The 24,069-nt window shown below is 41.4% G+C and overlaps 1 protein-coding gene across 2 annotated transcripts in view; it reads right to left on the bottom strand.

Annotated features, from left to right (window-relative positions):
• LOC126094596 (lachesin) overlaps window positions 1-24,069 on the bottom strand; it is a 326,905-nt gene that overhangs the window by 254,590 nt on the left and 48,246 nt on the right. The window lies entirely within an intron of this gene.

The following is a 24,069-nucleotide window of genomic DNA, read 5'->3' as shown; positions in this document are numbered from 1 at the left end:
AGACAACGCTGCACAATTACTTCAGAAAGAGGATGCTGCTATCAGCCCATCAATACCAAGAATAAGACCTGAAACAGAAGCGGCAGTGAGCAGCGTTATTACACCTACTGCTACGTCTACCGGTTTGAAATCGCATGTTGCACTTTTTTTTGTCCAATCGGAAACAGAGTAACGTCGATGTCGTTACGTTAGTCAGTGATTCCATAACTGACCTAAGTCAATATTTAAAAAAAAAACTGTAATACCAAGCATGCTTGAGTTTAAACACCCTACTTTATATAAAATAAAATTTGTTGTATCTTAAACAACAGACTAAACAGCAAGAATTTAAGTACCTTACTTACTGTATAACAAAATTTGCAGAAGTTGTATTGTTGTTTTTAAGGGGCTCCGGAACGCCCTATACTTGCAATGTTAAAATAACGCTTATAAATTACATCTTTCCTCACAAAGTATTTGAGGTAGGAAGTTGAACTTTTTACAGATTATTTATTGGAATATGGGCTACAACTTAACACAGGGATTTTACAAAATTTTAGTTCAGTTATTAAAGATGGTTTTTTTCAATTGTAATGAAAATTCACAACATTTTTTTTGCAATTTTTTATTTATATATTCAAAAATATACAGTTTTTTGGAAAAAGGCTGTGTTAAATTATGCAGAAGGTACTGTGTAACATTTACTGACAGTTTGAAACAAACATGTTTGGAAGATCCTTAGAAAACACGTAATTAGTATGAGAAAATAAAAGTTTTGGGAATCGAGCGACAAAGATTGGATTAACTTTTTAGTGCATTCCAGGTCCATAGGATGGATTATCTTCATCCTCTGCAAACTCCTCCTCCAGCTTCCTCTTGTTCCTCCTCCTGTTTACTCTTGCTTGTATTTCTAGACTCTTTACAGCCCTGTCTGCAGCCCGAAGGCGTTCCTTGTCTAAAGCAAGCATCGCTCGTACCATGTTAGAACCTATCTTCATTCCCATATTTCTAAATACCTTGCACCTTACAATGTTGCCATCATTGAAAGTCGCAACAGCATCATACACACCAAAGTGAAGTGTTTCTATTCCAACAAATACAGTCTTGGGGATTCTCTACCATACAACACTATTTACACTTTCATTGGGGTTTTGAGTTGTTCCGTAAATACACTTTTTCAACAGTTCAGGTGCTGCTAAGTCTCTGAAAATAGGTTTAGCTACAACACATACTTTATCTCACATCACTAAAATGTACCTGATGAACACGGACGTTAATAATAACACCATTTGACAGCAGTTTAACAGCGCCACAGTGGGTCACGCCCATGTAGAACACATTTCAAAAAAATTTAAAAATAGTTGTAGTCTTCGGAATTGAATAAATTATATATCTATTAAAAGGTAATAGTCTGCAGATTCAGAAAGCGCAAAAAAGTATAATTGAACTTTTCATGATTTTGAGCCTTTCCAGAGCCCCTTAATCAATAAACATTCTTGGAAAGCTCTTTTTCATTTAAAATACTAGTACAAAACAATCGATAGTTAATCGATATATCGATAGCTTTTAAAAATGCTATCGGTAATGTCGTATGTGTCACTTACAGATGTTTAAGTAACACTAGCTTAGATAGGTACTTGAAATATTCCTGCCTTTCTCAATAATATGTCATCCCTCACCTATCCAAGAACGTATACATTAGTTGATGGCGGACGGAAAATCTTTCTAACCTCAGTTGTCTGGAAAATATTGCCTATCTAGAAGTAGACATTGCCAACAAAAGGAACATTTTGCTAATCTAATATCCTCCGAGTATTGTTGCTGGGTTCTTGCTTTAAGCGTGACTGTTGGTCTGCTGGACGGAGTACCCGTTTTATCTGAGTGCCCTATGTGCAAATTTCTTCAGCACACTTTTCGTTTGCGATGGCTGAAGACAGCTCGAAGACTGTGAATACGTTCTGTATGAGGAGCCTATTGTGAACTGAATGACCGAGAGCTATCATTCTTATGTCTGCGCACAACTTTCGAGAATGGCGTAATCGGTAAGAACTAAAAAGGTGCCTACGTGTCGCTGCTATAAGTGAAATGGCTGCAAAGCTGAAACGAGTCATGAATTTTTATAAACTAATTCATAACCAAGACACTATTTTCCTTATTTTAACACTGACTCTCCCGCAGGATATCTGAAGATGATCGGTGGAAACAAAACTGACCATTGTCAGTTGTATATCTGCAGTAGACACGGGCAATAAATCACTTATGGTTCAAATGGCTCTGAGCACTATGCGACTTAACTTCTGAGGTCATCAGTCGCCTAGAACTTAGAACTAATTAAACCTAACTAACCTAAGGACAACACATACGACCATGCCCGAGGCAGGATTCGAACCTGCGACCGTAGCGGTCGCTCGGCTCCAGACTGTAGTGCCTAGAACCTCATGGCCACTCCGGCCGGCTAAATCACTTATCTTCGGACCTTCACTATGCAGCCCCACAGGAAATGATATAATGTGGGGAAGAGTTACCAATAATTCAGCAACCAGTATAGAACGTCTAGTAGGCGCATAAGAGTAGAAAGCCTCATGAAGTGGATTGCATTGAAACCCAACTGCTGAAATGAGATCGAGATGCATTGTATCGTGGCGTGGAAAATGATATTATTCGACATAGAAAGGTCAGGGATTGATTCTGCTATTTCCAGGATTACTACTTTAATGTTTGGCATGCAATAACTGGAGCCACTCTGTGGAGAAAGCTGTGACAGTTTCAGCAATTTATTGCGTAAGAGAGACGTAAACGTTTATACAGCGCGAAGCGAAAAGATAAATAATAAGTACGAGCTTCTGCTAATCTCCTTGGCACTACCCTTCTTTTTTTTCCCACCGCGGCGCTAATGGGCTCCGTGAATGGGAGCGTCTGTCGGGTCTGATGTTTTAGCTCCATTTACCGGAAGCGAAATCCCGGCAGTTGAGGGAGGGAGGAGGAAGGGAGGGAGTGGGGAAAGCTCTTTACACGGTCCGACAGCTGCGGGTAATGCAGTTAGGGCCGCCGCGTCACTGCCTGCGCCGACTGGCACTTCGTGACGTCACACTGCGTGAGGGCAATGCGTCCTGGCGCGCTGTCGAACGGCACTTCTCGTCCTGCCAGTGTACTCCGAAATTAACTAGTGCGTCACGGAAATAAAGCTGCTGAGGAAGGCAAACGTTTTGGTGTTTGTTTGATAAATCTAGACTGGGTACGAGGACGTCCCGCTAGGAATACATTGTTACAAATGTAGGCGAGATTGTAGAAGATTAGTGTTCCGATCAAAACAAATTGCAAAACGATTTTAAAAAAATTGTTCAAATGGCTCTGAGCACTCTGGGACTTAACATCTGAGGTCATCAGTCCCCTAAAACTTGGAACTACTCAAACATTATGAATCACCTCGAAGGGAACGATCTATTGATACGCAATCATCATGGTTTCAGAAAACATCGTTCTTGTGCAACGCAAATAGTTCTTTATTCGCACGAAGTAATGGCCGCTATCGGCAGGGGATCTCAAGTTGATTCCGTATTTCTAGATTTCCGGAAAGCTTCTGACACCGTTATTCACAAGCTACTTCTAGTCAAGCTGCGGGCCTATGGGGTATCGTCTCAGTTGTGCGACTGGATTCGTGATTTCCTGTCAGGAACGTCGCAGTTCGTAGTAATAGACGGTAAATCATCGAGTAAAACTGAAGTGATATCAGGTGTTCCCAAGGGAACCTCTACCGTTCCTGATCTATATAAATGACCTGGGTGACAATCTGAGCAGTTCTCTTAGGTTGTTCCCAGAGGATGCTGTAATTTACCGTCTAGTAAGGTCATCCGAAGGCCAGTATCAGTTGCAAAACGATTTAGAAAAGATTGCTGTATGGTGTGGCAGATGGCAGTTGACGCTAAACAACGAAAAGTGTGAGGTGATCCACGTGAGTTCCAAAAGAAATCCGTTGGAATTCGATTACTCGATAAGTTGTACAATTCTCAAGGCTGTCAATTCAACTAAGTATCTGCGTGTTAAAATTACGAACAACTACAGTTAGAAAGACCACAGAGATAATATTGTGGGGAAGGCGAGCCAAAGGTTGCGTTTCATTGGCAGGACACTTAGAAGATGCAACAAGTCCACTAAAGAGACAGTTTACACTACACTCGTTCGTCCTCTGTTAGAATATTGCTGCGCGGTGTGGGATCCTTACCAGGTGGGATTGACGGAGGACATCGAAAGTGTGCAAAAAAGGGCAGCTCGCTTTGTATTATCACGTAGTAGGGGAGAGAGTGTGGCAGATATGATACGCGAGTTCGGATGGACGTCATTAAAGCAAAGACGTTTTTCATCGCAGCGAGATCTTTTTACGAAATTTCAGTCACCAACTTTCTCTTCCGAATGCGAAAATATTTTTTTGAGCCCAACCTACGTAGGTAGGAATGATCATCAAAATAAAATAACAGAAATCAGAGCTCGAACAGAAAGGTTTAGTTGTTCGTTTTTCCCGCGCGCTGTTCGGGAGTGGAATATTAGAGAGATAGTATGATTGTGGTTCGATGAACCCTCTGCCAAGCACTTAAATGTGAATTGCAGAGTAATCATGTAGATGTAGATGTAGAAACCTAACTAACCTAAGGACATCGCACACATCCATGCCCGAAGCAGGATCCGAACCTGCGACCGTAGCGGTCTCGCGGTTCCAGACTGAAGCGCCTAGAACCGCTTGGCCACACCGGCCGGCGCAAAACGATTTAGAAAAGGTATCTGTATGATGCGATAGTTGGCGATTGACACTAAGTAACGACAAGTCTGAGGTCAGCGACACGAGTCCTAAAAGGAATCCGTTAAACTTCGGTTACACGATAAATCAGTCAAATCTAAAGGCCGTAAATTCAGCTAAATACCTAGGAATTTCAATTACGAAAAATTTAAATTCGAAGGAACACATAGAAAATGTTGTGGGGAAGATAACCAAAGACTGTGCTTTATTTGCAAGAAAACACTTAGATAATTTAAAGATCTACTAAGGAGACTGACTACACTATGCTTGTCCGTCATCTTTTACAATACTGCTGCGCGGTGTGGGAATCTTACCAGATAGGATTGATGAAGTTCATCTAAAAATTTCAAAGAAGGTCAGTACGTTTTGTACTATCGTGGGATAGGGGAGAGAGTGTCACTGAAATGATAGATGTGGGTGGACATCATTAAAACAGAGGCGTGTTTTGTTGCGGCGGAATCTTCTCATGAAATTCCAATCACCAACTTTCTCCTCCGAATGCTAAAATATTTTGTTGACTCCAGCTTATTTTGGGCGAAACGATGACCATGATAAAATAAGGGAAATCAGAGCTCATACGGAAAGATATAGGTGTTGGTTCTTTCTGAGTGCTACACTAGATTGGAATAATAGTGAATTGTGGAGGTGGTTCGATGAACCTTCTGACAGGCACTTAAATGTGATTTTTTGCGGAATATCCACGTAGATGTAGACGTAGAAATAATGTCAGATCCTCCCCGAAATTCATTAATGTGGTGTACTAGGCATACTTGCAACGGCCTTGCTGCTGTGGATACACCGGTTCACGTAAGATCACCGAAGTTAAGCGCTGTCGGGTGTGGTCGGCACTTGGATGGGTGACCATCCAGGCCGCCATGCACTGTTGCCATTTTTCGGGGTGCACTCAGCCTCGTGATGTCAATTGAGGAGCTACTCGACCGATTAGTAGCGGCTTCGGTAAAGAATACCGTCATAAAGACTGGGAGAGCGGTGTGGTGACCCCACGCCCCTCCTATCCGCTTCCTCGACTGAGGATGACACGGTGGTCGGATGGTCCCGATAGGCCACTCTTGGCCTGAAGACGGAGGACGTGAGAGTACTAGGCATAACTGGAAAATGACGCACAATATCACTAAACAACACGATCGATTAACTATCACAAATGTCACATTAGTACCTACTTAGCTGGTATCAGTACATAAATTTTATTGTTTCAAGTAATGTGCTTGCTAATGCTTTTTGCAAATACCTCAGAAAATATGAACAAATACGCTTCCTGACGAAAAAAGAATTAAGCTCCGAAAGGGGAGGAAGAATGGAAATAAATGTTCACGAGTTGTGATGTTACGTGATGTTATTTGAGAGATTACATATCGAATCAAATGTACAAAGAACATGGCAGTACATGCTCCCTTAACAGTATGACGTTGCACGCTCTCTCGCTATGATATCTGCAGTGATCTGCTTGGGAAGGGTGTGGTAAAGACTTGTATCCTATTCTGAGGCACATAACTCATACATAATGTGTTCTGATAGACTAATAGGAGAAAATGACGAGTATATAACAATCTTTTTAAAATTTCTAAATCACATATATGAGGAAGATGTTTTGCCCCTACCGACATGAAAACCTGCTAGCACCCCTGACCAGGGATAGCGCCATCGTAAATACAAGAGGTGGCTATTTGTGTTCTAAATTTCGCACCCTGTACACCACCAGATCATGTACAAATTTAATCATGTATTGTTCTAGCTATGCTCTACAGTATATAAAATATAATATCGCTATGTGCCATTCTGCCTGGTAGTAGAATTTCACTATCCAGCAGTGTATTTTATTTTATTTTATTTACATGTAAAGTTCCGTAGGACCAAATTAGGAGCAAATCTCCAAGGTCATGGAACGTGTCAGTACATGAACTTACAACATAAAAGTAATAACAGATAAAAATAAATGTTCGTGAACCTGAAAGAAAATCAGTCCATAAGTTTAAGCAAACGCTATCAGCAATGCAATGAGAATCAGCTTAATTTTTCAAGGAACTCCTCGACAGAATAGAAGGAGTGACCCATGAGGAAACTCTTCAGTTTCGATTTGAAATCGCGTGGATTACTGCTAAGGTTTTTGAATTCGAGTGGCAGCATATCGAAAATGGATGCAGCAGTATACTGCACACATTTTTGTACAAGAGTTAAGGAAGTCCGATCCAAATGGAGGTTTGATTTCTGCCGAGTATTAACCGAGTGAAAGCTGCTTATTGTTGGAAATAAACTAATATTAGTAACAAGAAACGACAATAATGAATATACATATTGAGAGGCCAATGTCAAAATACCCAAACTCGTGAACAGAGATCGACAAGAGGTTCGTGAACACCACTTATTGCCCGACCCGCCCGTTTCTGAGCCAAAATATCCTTCTAGAATGGAAAGAGTTACCCCAAAACATAATACCATACGACATTAGTGAATGAAAATAAGCAAAGTAGACTAATTTACATGTCGAAGTATCACTCACTTTCGATACCGTTCGAGTAGTGAAAATGGCAGTATAAGTCTTTGAACAAGATCCTGAACGTGGGCTTTCGACGACAGCTTACTATCTATCTGAACACCTAGGAATCTGACCTGCTCAGTTTCACTAATCACATGCCCGTTCTGTGAGATTAAAACGTCAGGTTTTGTTGAATTGTGTGTTAGAAACTGTAAGAACTGCGTGTTACCTTGATTTAACGTTAGTTTATTTTCTACATGCCATGAACTGAGGTCATGTACTGCACCACTTGAAACCGAGTCAATGTTGCACACATCATCCTTTACTACCAAGATAGTGTCATCAGCAAACAGAAATAAATTAGAGTTACCCATAATACTAGAGGGCATATCGTTTATATAAACAAGGAACAGGGGCGGTTCCAACACTGATCCCTGGGGCACCCCCCCCCCCACCCCACTTGAGTGCCCCACTAGATTGCGTACCGTTAGTAAGAGCGTGGGGACGTACGTGTGACGTCAGTGTGAAGTGCAGCACGAGCTGACGCTATCTGCGGTCAGTGGGTCAGCGTCACAGCGGAGGGTGTAGGGTAGCAGGGTTGTGGTGCCCGGGGTGGGCGGAACTTGTTCGTGGCCTGGGAGCGCGCAAGGCGGGGCTGCGCGGGTAAAGTGGCAGTAGCGCGGCCGCACAGTGTCTGCTAACGGCCGTTACCGGGATTAACGGATCAGCCGCCGGTTAACGGCCGCAGCGGCGCCTGCGGGGCCGGCTGCCCGCAGCGCAAGGCGTGCGGGCCAGGGCGCTACGTGTACAGCCCGACCCCTTAGGATCACATTTCGACTCTCGACTGCGGAACCATAACTTTTGTTGGAAGAGTTTAATTTGATCTTTCTTCCGTTTTGACTAACTTATGTTTATCAACTATATCCACTGTCGACGTATTCTAAATTTTGTAGCTATCTAAACAGACTTTGAATCATAAAAACTACAGTGTCAAGGTTTAGAGCACTATTCTTAGGAGTATGTATTGATGTTCTGTTTAGGTACAATATTGTCAATATTTCAATTTTGTCATATGATGACATGATGGAGACCGTGGCTGTTTTTTTGAAGACAAATATTGATGGTTGGCTGGTTGGTTCAAATGGATCTGAGCACTATGGGACTTAACATCTATGGTCATCAGTCCCCTAGAACCTAGAACTACTTAAACCTAAGTAACCTAAGGACATCACACACATCCATGCCCGAGGCAGGATTCGAACCTGCTACCGTAGCAGTCGCGCGGCTCCGGACTGAGCGCCTAGAACCGCTAGACCACCGCGGGCGGCAAATATTGATGGTGTTGGGACAGTTGTTCTCAGTGTTTCCCACTGAATGGCCTTATTCAGGATTATGGGCTGCAAAGACAGATTAAAGAACACATTGATGCTTTAAGACTTGGTAACTTGAACAAATCAGTATTTGCAGCCCAAATTGCTGAAGAAAACCATTAAGTGGGTAACATTGAGGACAACTTAAAAATTTTACATCTAGCAGAAAAAGATGCGACTATGAGTATATTAGAGGAAATAGAAGCACACACACACAAAAACAGCACCCCAGACTATATCCTTAATGAACAAACAGAGTTAGCTATCACCCCTTTCCTGAAAAATGTCCAAAAATTATTTTCCAACCTCCAAAGCACATAATATTAGGACGCCTATTTGCAGATCAAGTAGCAAATTTATATGTTACTGTAATTCTCAGGATGCTAAATGTAGTTAAATAATGTACTATTTTACCTATACAGTACCATATATAAAAAAACTTTATAATTAATGTAACCATATCAACTCAAAGAAAAAAATCCATGTCTCTGTACTGGTATAAAAGGCATTATAGATGCGTAAATGAATATATGATCCCTTCCAAACGTAGGACATCATCGTCAAATGTTGCGATATATCATAGTATCTTTGATACTCATACGTTTGTAAGCTCTTTGTATGTATCAAAACACTTGCTGCGTGTTAGAAATCTTCTCAGTGACAAATCTAAAGTGTCCAGTGAGAAAAATTTACATGTGCAACAATAATAATGCAGTGGGAATGTTTTCACATCTGTTAGACGACTGTTATGAAAACAAACACTCCAAACCGACATTTCACGTAAGTCACAAACAATGAAAATCTGTAACGCAACCATCTGTGTGTGGCGTGTTTATAATTATGTATTATTTATATTTTACGACAATTAATCTGTAAAAACACACCACATGTCATAAAGAAAGCCTGTAAACCGTCTGAGGATGAATCACAACGATCCGAAACCGGTAACGGTACCCTTTCAATAAAGGAACTGAAAGTGAATTTGTGGCTGGTTGCTGTCCCAACACCATCAACATTGTCAATATTGTACGCCTATGTTTTACTGGTATATTTACGGTATTCATATCGAGAATAGCTGCGCGTATAGCTCCGCCGCACCCCATAGCAACCACGTACGCACGACGCAGTTTGCCCGGGGTATGGATCAAAGTCTTCCATCGAATGATACCTCGGTTCGTACAGGCAACAAGGTATGAAGCGGTCACCATCATCGTGCCTACTCGTAGGTTGCTGAATACAATTAACCTTGCTCAGAGTCCTCTCTGGAACAAATGTCAGATTTCCGATACAATCAAATCTCGATTTTTCTGTCGTGACCAAAGCGTCGTATCGAATTGGACGCGAAAGAAATAGCACTCATCACCAGGAAGATGCCTCACACTGTCCCGTCATCACATTTGTTGCATCCAGACTAGGAATACTTGCTTTCCGCCAAACACTACAGCTACGTATGGGGGCTGGGCATTCGTATAATATTCACTACAGGCTGAACGTCACAATCCTGAAGACTTCAGGGCCCACATTGAAAACCATGTCTTGTATCTAATGAAGCACCAGCGAATATCTAGTAAACACACCTTAACTCGAAACCAAAACTATGCCCTTTCCATCCCCTTACTACAAACTTCAGAAGTTGGGTTTGGTTCTTTTCGGGGAGGACACCAGATCGCGAAGTCATTGGTGTCATCGGATTAGGGAAGGAACTCAGCCGTGTCCTTTGAAAGGAAACATCCCGGCATTTGCCTGCAGAGGTTTAGGGAAATCACGGAAAACCTAAACCAGGATGGCCGGACGTGGGATTGAACCGTCGTCCTCCCGAGTGCGAGTCCAGTGTGCTAACCACTGCGCCACCTCGCTCCGTGAACGTCAGAAGTTTAAAAAAAGTGTTATAGTTGTCCTGGTACACTAAAGTTTTGGTAGGAACATGCGAGAATTCTGGTTATTAAGGTATGTATTGTTTAGTCTTATTTTAAGAGAAGACTCGTTTAATTTCAACGACCTCGAATCACGTCGGCAACGTCTCCCGTCGACAATGGTCGAAACCCATCTGTACGAATGACGGGAGCGTATTCAACAAGCCATATACGAATGTCAACGAAAAGTGTAGACTGGCAGAAGAAGGCGACGCAAGTGAACACGATTTTGACGAGGATACTATGAGTTGTAAGGGGAGGATAAAAGGCCCAAGAACAATAAAAAATTAAAAAGAACGAAAAACAAACAAAATGCAGCCCAACGATCAGCGTGCTAGCTTGCGGGACGGGAAGTTGAGCCGGTGCATCGGCCAGCCTGATCGTAACTTCTACGCAGTTCTTCACGTTTGTTTAAGCGAATAACGGGCTGGTCTCCATTTTCTGCTTCAGGCAACACGTTATACATACAATTAAAGTACAACCTAGCATAGAACTAGGTCTACAAGATTCGCAGAAAGTGCTGCACACGACTTCCCTCATTTAGCTAATTGACCGTTGCACCGACAGGAAAACTGTCCGGCAGCAGATTTAAACAAAAATGAAATAGCCACAACATGAGAACAACGGAACGATTATCTAAGAAGGAGTAAACGTTAACAAAATGAAAATGAAGGATTCATCACGATAAGCTAATATACAGCAATTAAATTTATCAATAATCAATAATTTTCCCTTAAGGTCGGCACGTGCAATCAGTATGAAATGGATTTCTTATGTGTAGTAGCTACAGAAATTTGTTTATTTCAGTTATTTTTATTTGCACAAAAAAGTATCTCTTTCAAAGGATCATGGTCAAATGGACTGCAGCCGCCCTTTGGAAAACTTACTGAAATAACTGACTTATTCCATTACAATTATGAATGGCGTGCGCAGCCAAAGCGCTAACGCGATCATTTCTGCGGCATGGGGATGCGAGACAGCCGCCATTAGGATTCGCCTCGCGAATTGACGACAAGCTTTGGAGAGCTGTCCACGTTAAATGTGGTTTTTATGCGGTTTTATTGCTCCAGTCTCGAAACCTTTTGGACTGATGGGTATATTTGTAAGAACTGAATAGTATATGTCTAATCCAATTTCTTATTAATTATGCATGCTAGAAATTCTTAAAATTCTTTTCTTAAATGTTTATTTGACACTACAATAATGAAGCCATAGTCACAGTACATAAACTTTTCCCTAAAAAATGGGTTACATTACCGGTTTCGACGAACCACGTCGTCATTTTCAAACGTCAAATGTCAGTTGGAGAATATATAATGGGAATTATGACCATACATCTGACAATAATTACGAGATGGTCATAATTCGCATTATATATCCTTCAACTGATGTTTTACATTTGAAACTTATGACGTAGTGCGTTGCAACCTGTAATGTAAAATTTTATGTATTTTGTCAATGTCTTCACTATAGTAGTGTCAAATAAAAATTTCAGTTATATTATGGTCACACTCCTTACGACAATTATGGCGGAATATGGAATTATTTCTTTAGTCGTTTTGTTCATATTACTAGTCTAGTCCTGTCTTCCTTTCATGTTACCGTAAATCTTGAAATTACTTTTACTGTCTCTAGAATTGAAACAAAAATATTTTATGGTTTTATCCAACAAGTAAAAAAGCTACACCGCTTTAGTCTTACGTAGAATGGCCAGAAGGAAAGATTAATCAGTGAAAGGGTACTATTACCACTCGAAGCAGAACAATAAGTACTTCTATTTTCACTCGAATTTCATAGCTATCCTTCCCACTTGTTTTTCGTCTACGATCAGTTAGCAGTGTTTATTTAACATGAAAGCCTGAACGGGTAGTTCACATTTTAACTTCACACAACAGAATAACGAATGAACAGCTGCTCGGTAGCTCATTACGTTGTGCAAGACCGGGGCAGTGATCCGTGAAATTAACCCGGTGGTCGCGATAAACAAGACCTCGCCGCAGCGTGCTCCGAGTAAACACTGCATGTTCCGGACAAGCGGCACAGAACCAACAGACTGCTGCGCTGCTGGAGATTTTTTGCTCCGTAGGCACGGGCCCGGCGTGACTCGGGAGTTCCGGCACGGAGGCTGCCGAAGACATCCGGAGGAAGAGGACGGGGGACGGCGCGGCTCGGCCAATATCATGGTAATGCCGGGCGGCGGGCCCTTTGATCTCTGCCGGCGGCATTCCCCGGTGGCGCACAAAGAAGGCCGGCAGGGCCGCGCAGGCACGCGGCGGTCGCTGTGATTGCCTGCTGCCGCTGACCACGGCAGCCGCCGACTCGCAACAAGTTTATGAAGCGGAACACCGCCCGCCTTTGAGGCGCCGCGCGCCCCTCTGTACCACCTAATTGCAAAGGCACCGCGGCCTCTTTCTGAAGAACTGGACCTGTCGCTCAGCTTGCATAACGGCCCTGGAATCTGGCTACGCATCTTTCAGGAGACTTTCATCACAGGTTCCCTCTGACGGGAAGGAAAGGTGAAAGTGTGAAGGTGAGCAGTGAAATCCTATGAGAGTTCATTTTAACCGCCCTACACACGTACCAACCGACCGACCGACCGACCAATCAACCGACCAACGTACGTGCGGCCAACACAGGTCCCGACCAACTTCTCTCGGCGACTGCAGCGCCACCCTGTTCGTATCGCCAAGTTCATTGAGGTTACAGAATGAGAATTTCACTCTGCAGCGGAGTGTGCGCTGATATGAAACTTCCTGACATATTAAAACTGTGTGCCGGACCGACAGTCGAACTCGGGACCTTTGCCTTTCGGTGGCAAGTCCTATACCAACTGAGCTACCTAAGTACAACCAACGACCCGTCCTCCCAGCTTCAATTCTGGCAATACCTCGCCTAATACCTTCCAGACTTCACAGAAGCTCTTCTGCGAACCTTGCAGAACTAGCACTCCTGGAAGAAAGGATATTGCACACACATGGCTTAGCCACAGCCAAGGGAATGTTTCCAAAATGAGATTTTCGCTCTGCAGCGGAGTGTGATCTGATATGAAACTTCCTGACAGATTAAAACTGTGCGCCGGACCGAGACTCGAACTCGGGACCCTATTTCGAGTCTCGGTCCGGCACACAGTTTTAATCTGTCAGGAAGTTTCATTGAGGTTACGTTCGACAAGATGCCGCTGAAGCAAAAACTAGTAATCGCCGTGGCTGTTTTGAAGGTTACAACGCCAAGAAAAGTCGAAAAAAGCTATGGACAAAGAAGTGGCTTGTGCGAAGGAAGAAATTCACCCGTTCTCTTTCATTGAAGGAGCTGGGAGCTTATGATTTTCGCAGTGATCTTAGAATGAATGAAGCATGCTTTCTGAAGCTGCTGAATATAATCAAACAAAGTCGTAATATGTATCAAACATTTACGAAACAGCTGTGTGATATTCATTACAATCAGAATGCCCTACAACAGTTCTACTGTAGGAAAGTACACACTTTCTTTAATTCTCCTTTACATGCTCTTCGCATTTTACATAATGTACGCCCCAAAATCAGAGGTGTGGCGTCTGGACGGAACTGTTCACAGAATCGCAACAAGAAAGTCAATGTTGCAAGTCTTACTTTCATTTTACCATACTCCACACAATTATTATATTGAAGGCATCTTCTGTTTCTCTACTTTTCCAATAAAATTATCATTCTAAGGCGATCACCCTTAGAACCGGTCCTTGCTGACATTTCACTATTGTGCGAGTATTCCACTGTTGTGCAAGTATATTTCCCGCGCACATACTCCTGATGAACGTCAGTCAGTCAGTTAACAAGATAAGGTTGAAATGGTGATAGGGGTAGGGTGAAGTGGATGGGATGGTCGTCTGTCGGGCGGTCATACCTGACCAACAGCACGTTGTGGAATGTTGATCGGTCGGTTGGTCAACAGAACTACACACGTCCAATTTCCGATAGGTTGGTCGATTTGTTGATGCGTGTATGGGGCCCTTTCTCTGAAAATATTTTAACTCGCCTTTATTCGGTGAGCGAAACATCCCTTCAGTCCATTTCCGTTGCTGAATGGGCAGCCTTAGGTGATCCGCGGGCCTGATTCACATGTTTCAACTTGAGCCGCTTCAGCACGGGAAGCGACATCACCGGTCCTACTCCGTAAAGTGAAAACAATAGCGTAACTCATCGATATGAATCGCATTCCTTTCTGCACATCCCACACCAGTAAAATATGTCTCAAAACACGTGTTTTTGAGAGTACATTCACATGACATTTATCTGATCTTCAGATACTTACATTTCTTTGCTCGCCGTTAACATTTTTCTTTACCTACGATGTTTTATAGTAGCTGTCTTAAGGATTTCTGTCGTGAAATTCTGCAACGTCGTTAATAAAGAAACGATGTTCACAACAAATAAATGTAAATGTCTAAAGACAGGGTGTCAAGTATATTGAAATATCATCGTGGAAAAATAAATGTCTAGAAAAGCAACTGGTTGCAGTTAATTCATTATAAGTTATCTACAGTTTCAACAGTTGTAGCATTCGAGGAAGTCCACAACGGACCACAATTATTTACTGACTTTAATATGAGAAAGAGTAGAAAAACAAAATACGGCATTCAGATAGGCAGTTCCAGTCGACAAGCAATTAGGAGTAATTTTGAGATTTTTGGCCACTGGAAAGTCATTCGCGTTTTAAAAATTTAGTTTATCAATATTCACAAACACTATTATCAAGCATTTTTAAATATTCTTCCATAAATACTTTTGATAACTGATCGCGGAAATCTTCGAAAATTCGTTCTAGGCTGAGTACAGTGTGACTCTCCCGCTCCGCTCCAAGGACTTTGTTTCGCATAACGGTTGCCCACCCATTCTGTATAGACAGCAGTGGTTCCCAGTCGTTCTGAGACCATTACCCATGAGTGTAATTAGATTTCAGCTAGTACCTCTGCCCTAATGCTCACCATAATCAACATTAGCGCCTAACTAATCTTTAGAGTGAAAATGAAATTTCTTTGAATAGATTTATTTTTAAAATTACCAAAGATAAATTATATTCAATTTTTCGAGGTGTTTTTATCAAACCCTTAACTAATGAGTCAGTGGAGCTATTAGTATTGATTATTTTGAATAACCTTTTTCTACAGAATGATGAAGCAGTTCTCAGAGCATTGCGGGTGCTACCTACAGCTTCTTCTCCAAGAATGTTTACTATCCACTAGGAGGGTAGGCACTTAATTGTAAACCATGTTTCCTTTCCCTAGCCACACTTGCTTCACTACTATACAATAATAATAACATTAATAATACTTAACTGGGAATGCCTTACAGCAGTGTAGTAGCCATTACATTGTTACTGTCGTATTCTGCTGTCATTTACTTTGTTCTCTGTTATGAAAGAATTATGAAGAAACTAATATTCCATTGCGGGAACTACCTACCACTTAGATAATGGAAGTAAATGTGAATACATGTGAATGCAGATATAAATTCCTGGAAATGGAAAAAAGAACACATTGACACCGGTGTATCAGACCCACCATACTTGCTCCGGACACTGCGAGAGGGCGGTACAAGCAATGATCACACGCACGGCACAGCGGACACACCAGGAACCGCGGTGTTGGCCGTCGAATGGCGCTAGCTGCGCAGCATTTGTGCACCGCCGCCGTCAGTGTCAGCCAGTTTGCCGTGGCATACGGAGGTCCATCGCAGTCTTTAACACTGGTAGCATGCCGCGACAGCGTGGACGTGAACCGTATGTGCAGTTGACGGACTTTGAGCGAGAGTGTATAGTGGGCATGCGGGAGGCCGGGTGGACGTACCGCCGAATTGCTCAACACGTGGGGCGTGAGGTCTCCACAGTACATCGATGTTGTCGCCAGTGGTCGGCGGAAGGTGCACGTGCCCGTCGACCTGGGACCGGACTGCAGCGACGCACGGATGCACGCCAAGACCGTAGGATCCTACGCAGTGCCGTAGGGGACCGCACCGCCACTTCCCAGCAAATTAGGGACACTGTTGCTCCTGGGGTATCGGCGAGGACCATTCGCAACCGTCTCCATGAAGCTGGGCTACGGTCCCGCACACCGTTAGGCCGTCTTCCGCTCACGCCTCAACATCGTTAAGCCCGCCTCCAGTGGTGTCGCGACAGGCGTGAATGGAGGGGCGAATGGAGACGTGTCGTCTTCAGCGATGAGAGTCGCTTCTGCCTTGGTGCCAATGATGGTCGTATGCGTGTTTGGCGCCGTGCAGGTGAGCGCCACAATCAGGACTGCATACGACCGAGGCACACAGGGCCAACACCCGGCATCATGGTGTGGGGAGCGATCTCCTACACTGGCCGTACACCACTGGTGATCGTCGAGGGGACACTGAATAGTGCACGGTACATCCAAACCGTCATCGAACCCATCGTTCTACCATTCCTAGACCGGCAAGGGAACTTGCTGTTCCAACAGGACAATGCACGTCCGCATGTATCCCGTGCCACCCAACGTGCTCTAGAAGGTGTAAGTCAACTACCCTGGCCAGCAAGATCTCCGGATCTGTCCCCCATTGAGCATGTTTGGGACTGGATGAAGCGTCGTCTCACGCGGTCTGCACGTCCAGCACGAACGCTGGTCCAACTGAGGCGCCAGGTGGAAATGGCATGGCAAGCCGTTCCACAGGACTACATCCAGCATCTCTACTATCGTCTCCATGGGAGAATAGCAGCCTGCATTGCTGCGAAAGGTGGATATACACTGTACTAGTGCCGACATTGTGCATGCTCTGTTGCCTGTGTCTATGTGCCTGTGGTTCTGTCAGTGTGATCATGTGATGTATCTGACCCCAGGAATGTGTCAATAAAGTTTCCCCTTCCTGGGACAATGAATTCACGGTGTTCTTATTTCAATTTCCAGGAGTGTATATGCGAATATGTCTCAGTTTTACTGTCAAAGATACATGGTACAAAGTACAAAATTATATGTGTATGTACTGGTTGGATTGTGGGAGGAAGATGTTCATTGATTCGTTTCAGAATCTGTAACCTATACAACATAGTGAGACGCCAAACGCTAGTACTTAAAAAAATAATTATTAGTTTCTTATATAGTCAGTAATACAAGCTCATGAAGTCGTAATATTAAAATATTATATATATATATATATATATATATATATATATATATATATTATAAAAATTTTAAAAATAATTTAGTTTCGTGACTGAAACACAATCGAACATTTTTTTTTTTTTTATTCCTGAGATAATTTCATTTCACCACTCATGGACAGTTACCCCCAAGGTGGGAATCACTGTTGCATATTGAAATATTTGAACCCCATATTGTTGTCTGTACAACTCGACTTGGACCGTCGGCAGTACCCAACGCTTCATTCTCAGTTATACAATTTTTAAAATGCTGTACTTCAATTTCATGCGGTTCTTTTTAGTTTTCCGTTAAAGTATTAATTCGAAAGTTTCACTTTGTAATGAGAGAAGGGCGGTGTGTGAGAAAACATCCTCTTATTAATTACGTTACTTTAGAGATAACGTCCTACATTGGGTCTGCGACTATATGTGGCTCAACAATATACTCTTGTCTTGGTCGATACATTTTTTTTACTACTGCGCCTGATAACCCATTTCGTTTTACAGCGTCATCAGATCTGTGGTACGAAAAATTAACATCAAAGAGGATGGAAAACATAGTGTTTAGACTAACTGTCGTGACTCATAACTTAAATTGCATACTTCGTGGATACATAGCATCTGGCCGGAAACAGATATCTTACTCAGCATTGCAGGTCAAAACTGGCTCCTGCCGTGCGGCGCGTTGGAAAGTAAAACAAGTTCAGGCACACGGTGGCTGAAGTGAGCGTTACTTTCTGAGTAATGAACATAAAAAACTATTTGCTTAGAATTATTCGTAGATTTGAATGCATTTCCGACTGACGTATTTTTGGTTATTACAGTTAGAGTGTCTATATGACGACGCGTAGTGACTGTACAGTTCTTGACAGAATACACTGAGACATTTAATTCAGTTATAAGTATCATGTTTGTATGTTGGCAGCACTATAGACTGTGTTAATATCGCTGACAGCGCTGTGCACCCTCGGCAAGAGATTCTGTGGTTGGACGGACTAGCAGTTAGCGAGTGGATAGGGAAGTGTATAGACATAATATTCTTAGTGGATACTCTGTGTTGATAGGACATGCATTGTAAAGTGAGATGAAATTATGCGTTTATAAGAAAATACGCAAGGAACTGTATGATAATGTATAATCACACACATCCACGCCCGAGGCAGGATTCGAACCTGCGACCGTAGTATTCGCGCGGTTCCGGACTAAGCGCCTGAACCGCTAGACCACCGCGGCCGGCAATGGATGCTTGGTTGATAACGTTTGGACAGTGGAATTATTGACAACTATATAATTTTTGGAAGAGGATGTCACATGAATAAGGTAAAATTTTGTAAATAAATTGTTTGCTCTTCAGCGAAATCTTCCTTTCGCTAGCCATATGCCTCCTAGTAGTTAGAGTCTAAAATAGTTAGAATCTTTTTATTTAGCTGGCTGTAGTTGCTACTTGCTGTAGATACTGTAGTTCGTTTTATTAAGATTTTCTGTGAAGTAAGTAGCACACGAAAAAGAACGGGGTTTGTACTGTTGGAATTTGGAGATTGAAATGAGTTTAGGCAATTGACAGAGTTGGAGGTAGTTTCATATTTCTTTAAATTAATATTTTTGGATTTGTGTTATCGTTAGCATTTCTTGTAATTCAGGGCTATTCTTCCGTCACGTTGTCTATGTGTAGCTGACACATTGCTTTTGGGCTTATATATTGTGGTTAATAAATGAATAGGTTAAGTTTGGGTTGTCTTTGTCAGAGAAAATTCTATAGATCAGTGTCTAATAAAAGTAGTTAAACAGGTAGTTTTACCATGAATGATTGCTTATGTTACACAGACGGAGATATTATGTGTCACAGTTTGATTGCCGTTTTCAGTTCACAGCCGAGTGCACAATTTCTCTTTATTAGTAATTGCAGCCTAAAGCTGGGACCAGTGTTTATCCTTAGTTTAAACATTAGTATTCTTTTGAGTGGGGCCACGTCTGAAGCAGTGGAACTTGATTGTTGTAGTAACGTGCATAATGCCTCTGTCATGATTTTTGTGCTAGTTCATTATTTTCTGCTCACCTGAGTCAGGTTTAGAAAAGGAAAGTTAGAAGCTCTGTAGGACACTTAAGATTAGGAACAGATTGTTAGGTTAATATTGTAATACAGAGGTCAGAGTAGATGGTGAAGTGTATTTTAAGAGAGAGAAATGAAGTAGGTGATTATGGTGTGGGCTGGGCCTGTTTATGAAGGGAAGAGAAGAGAAAGATGTAGAGGAAGGGGGAGAATAGGTAGGGAAATGTTAGAGATGATACGACAAATACAAATCGGGGTGGATGTCAATGTCTCGGGTTGGGAATCAGTTGACTCATTTGCTGGAAGCAAAACGGTTTCGAAATGTCTTCGTTAGTACAATACATCAGAGTTAAGAGTTCAAGAACTAATTCACTCACATAATAGTGTAATCAAAGGACGTTGACATAATTATGGTACTTCACAACCAAATGGGTCATAACAAGCTGTCTATTAAGATTATTGCGAAATAGTAGACCACATCATCGACTTCAGTGAGCGACGGCTAAATAACACGATAGCTTGTAAAAGAGTTACCAAGTGAAAGTTTTCCATAAGGAGTCATATCAGACTCATTTAATCTGTTTCATTTGTATACAGTTTTCCTTATTTTATGCCTGTTGAACTATACAGTACTTTATATTTACGTGAGTTTTTTATATAATACTTTATTAATTCAATCACTAAAGTATTCTGATGTGTCTTGCAAGCACTTTTATAATCATTAATCAGGACTATTTAACGAATGGCATCAGAGAATTACCAACGTTTTATAATGGTTATTTATCCACACACATCTGGTTTCAGTAAAGCAGTGTAAGAGGTCCGAGCAGATGTAGTTTCGATGTATTGCTCACGCGCTGCCTGCGATATTAAGGTATAAGAGAATCTCAGACCAGAGAGCAGTGTTGACTGCAGTAGGAACTGTGTAGCAGTAGGAGTAAGTTGTTGTTAGCGAGCAGTCTGGTCTGGTGTATCGTGTTGGCTGGACCGGTCGTGGTGCAGCGATGCCGGAGCCTGAGCATTATTGTATAAGGTAAAAAGCAGCCTCGCGCATATGTAGTATTGTTATCTCAAGTCCCATGTAAATGTTTTAAAAATCTCCCAATAATAATCTTTCTCATAAAAAGTAACTTTCAACAGCCATTCATTTCAATTTAAAGAATTTACTAATTTCTCCAATCCATGATCATCCCTATTATTGCAAAAGAAAAATCAGTTGTTTCCTTTCATAAATGACAAATCTATCGGCCAGCATTGCACAGGGCTGTGGCAGAAAAATTTACTGTAAGAGCACATATATATGCGTTATCTGGCGACTTCATTGAGGTAAGAATTGTTCTTTCAATTTATTCAGAATGATCTTTCAGGGCCATGACGCAGCACTGCTGGCCTCCAAAATTTACCAGGTTAAATTCACAGTCAATTATTGAAAAAGTTATAAGTGGGCGACAATTTAATTGAGAGTTTAGTTACATTGTATTATTACCAGGTTACTGAATTTATTTTTTGTTGGGACGTTACACTGAATGTGAACGACATAATTATAATTTTTTACTGTTGAGAAGTTTACTGTTGAGAAGTTTACGAATTTTTCCGTTTTAAGGTTACACTAAATGAGAATATTATTTATTCATATTATATTTTATTTTGTGGGGAGGTTACACTTGGCGACAACCGGCCAGGATCGTATTTCTTTGTGAATTTCTGAGAAGTAGTCAGTTATATATCTGCTCTTATTTACTTAAATGTAGTTTGCATCTGGCGCAACGCATTTACTAATTTGTCACTATTTCTTTCACAGATCATCGGCAATTTATTGTTCCATTTTTTCTTCGTCTTTGTTTTATTTTGTGCTTAACTTTGATTTGTGAAAATGCCGTGTAAAACTGCTAACAGTTCATCGCAATGTGCAATGAGTGAAAAAGCCGATTCGAATAATTTGACCGATAATACTAGCGACACTCAGTGTAATAATGATAATCCCCTAATTACAGATGATCACTGCCTGCCAATCAATAGTAATGATTTTGATCCTAATGATGACCAAACAAATTCAATTATGTCTAGAGTAAATGTAACAATTGACAACACGGCACGTTCCATTACAATGAACGCTGTCCAGTTTGACACGCCTAATTTACAAAATTTACGTAGGGAACAGATAATTGTTTCTAACGAAGGTGAACAATATACACAAAACACGTCAAATTAATTTGATTCCGATGTAGTGACCAATAGTGCACATCCGTTGGCAAACCTTTTTGTGAATCAGACAATGACCAAATGGTTATTCAAAACGTGTCACATGCAGATACACCATCACACATCATAGAAAATAGAGTCGCTAATTTTGGCATGGATCAAGTTATGGCAGTATTGCTACAACTTAATGAAAATTTCAAACAACTTAATGAATCGAATAAGGAACTTAAGGAGAAACAAGACCATCTTAATGTGTCGAACAAACAACTTAATGAAAAACTAGACAACAATTCCAACAGTTGAATGAAAAACTAGACAACAATTCCAAACAGTTTAATGAAAAACAAGGCAACAATTTCAAACAGCTTAGTGAACAGATTACAGCCGTTGCCGTGCAATGTCATGATACTAAAGAACAATTACGTGAGGAAATTAGGGCTTGTGCTAGGAAGAGTAGTGAAGAAATTAGATCTGTGGCACAAGAATTAAGTAATACACATGCAGCCACAACGAAATTACTTAGAGATTAAATTATTGCAGTCGCTAAACAATGTTCTCAAAACGTGACACAGTTACGCGACGAGTTTTAATTAATGTCAGCAGAACTTTCACGCACACTGGATGCGAAAGTAGACGCGAAATTTGTCCAACAGAACAGCCAAATTGACGAACGTTTTAATCACCACCTACAAAACAGTGTAACGCGTTACAGTAAATTTATACAGGAACAGAATAAAGTAAAGCAACAATTCATGGAAACAATTACGGCACAGAGATAGGAAGACAAGTGTAAGTTATTTACGAAAGTAAAAACATACGTAGACAACAATATTGCTACAGATCAGACGAAATCAAACAGTTGAACACCGAATTGCATGATGAAATCTCCGATCTTAAAACAAAAACAGACGCACACACATTAGACTTTCAGACAATGACCAACAGGCTTGAAAAGTTGGAACTAATACAGGATCCCGATGCCATCAAAGCAGATGTTAAGAAATTGAACAAAACAACACGTAAAATACAAAAACAAATTAATGCTTGTGATACTAAATACGATGATCAGGTAAAAGCACTGACTGAAAAATATGATGAATTGGCCAGTCGTATTGATGTTATCGAAATTAATAATGACACCAAATTAGACGATACGTCAGCAGTTTCGCTTAATCAAACACCCGAATTCCAAAATTTGCAGCAGACGATCAGTGAGATAAGTTCGTCCAGTAATACATTACGTAGAAAATTGTCATCTTTACAGCAAGAAGTGACAGAAATGAAAAATGTTTCAGCCTCTAACACGTCACAGCATACGCCACATTGTGAACATTTGTCACATTCACACAGCCAGTGTAATTTAGGTAATTTACAGAGAGTACGTGAGTTAGATTCAGAACAGTCACAGACAAACAGATTATCATACAATCCTGAACCTGTTCAGACGTACAGAGACGATAATTTAGATTACAAGCACTTTCTATCCGTGAGAAAATTTAAGGTATTTGAAATGACAGAACACAAATACATCCTTTGGACTGGATACGACAATTTGTTTTTGTATTTTCATCAGCTTGGCCTGTAATGCAGAAACTAGAATTGGCCTTGATACAACAATTTGTTATTGAATTTTCACCGGCACTGCCTGTAACGCAGAAACTAAAATTTATTTGCAGCGCGTAAGAGACCTCAGGGGATTCATTACACTACGATGAATATGTGCCGTAGCGTGCACAGGGCCCCGAGCCGTGGTAGTGCTGTTTCATCTTTAGTTTTCTGCACTGCTGCCTTCTCTTTTACTATTCTTTATATCTATCAAAACAACTCTTCAGCTATCGATCTTACTAGGATTAAGAATGAGTAAAGAAAACCTACTATGACAAGTTTTACCGAAAGTGACAGTTTTCATTAGACACTCGCGAAATGACAACCACCAGAACTTCAATAACAGACAAAATTTTAATTATCAGTATCGTCAAAATTATCAGCAACAGGAACCACATTTTGGTAACAATAGAGGTTTTTCCCAACAACAGTAACAAAACAAGCCGGTTAGCATACCTAACCAACAATGCAATGTGCAAGGTCAACCAAGCTTTAATGTTTCGCCGCCTACACGTATAGCGTAGGCTCCA

This window comes from Schistocerca cancellata, chromosome 1 (genome assembly GCF_023864275.1).
Source record: "Schistocerca cancellata isolate TAMUIC-IGC-003103 chromosome 1, iqSchCanc2.1, whole genome shotgun sequence".
Classification (NCBI taxonomy): Eukaryota; Metazoa; Arthropoda; class Insecta; order Orthoptera; family Acrididae; genus Schistocerca; species Schistocerca cancellata.
Note: the sequence above shows the minus strand (reverse complement) of the source record. Positions and strands in the feature narration are given on the sequence as shown.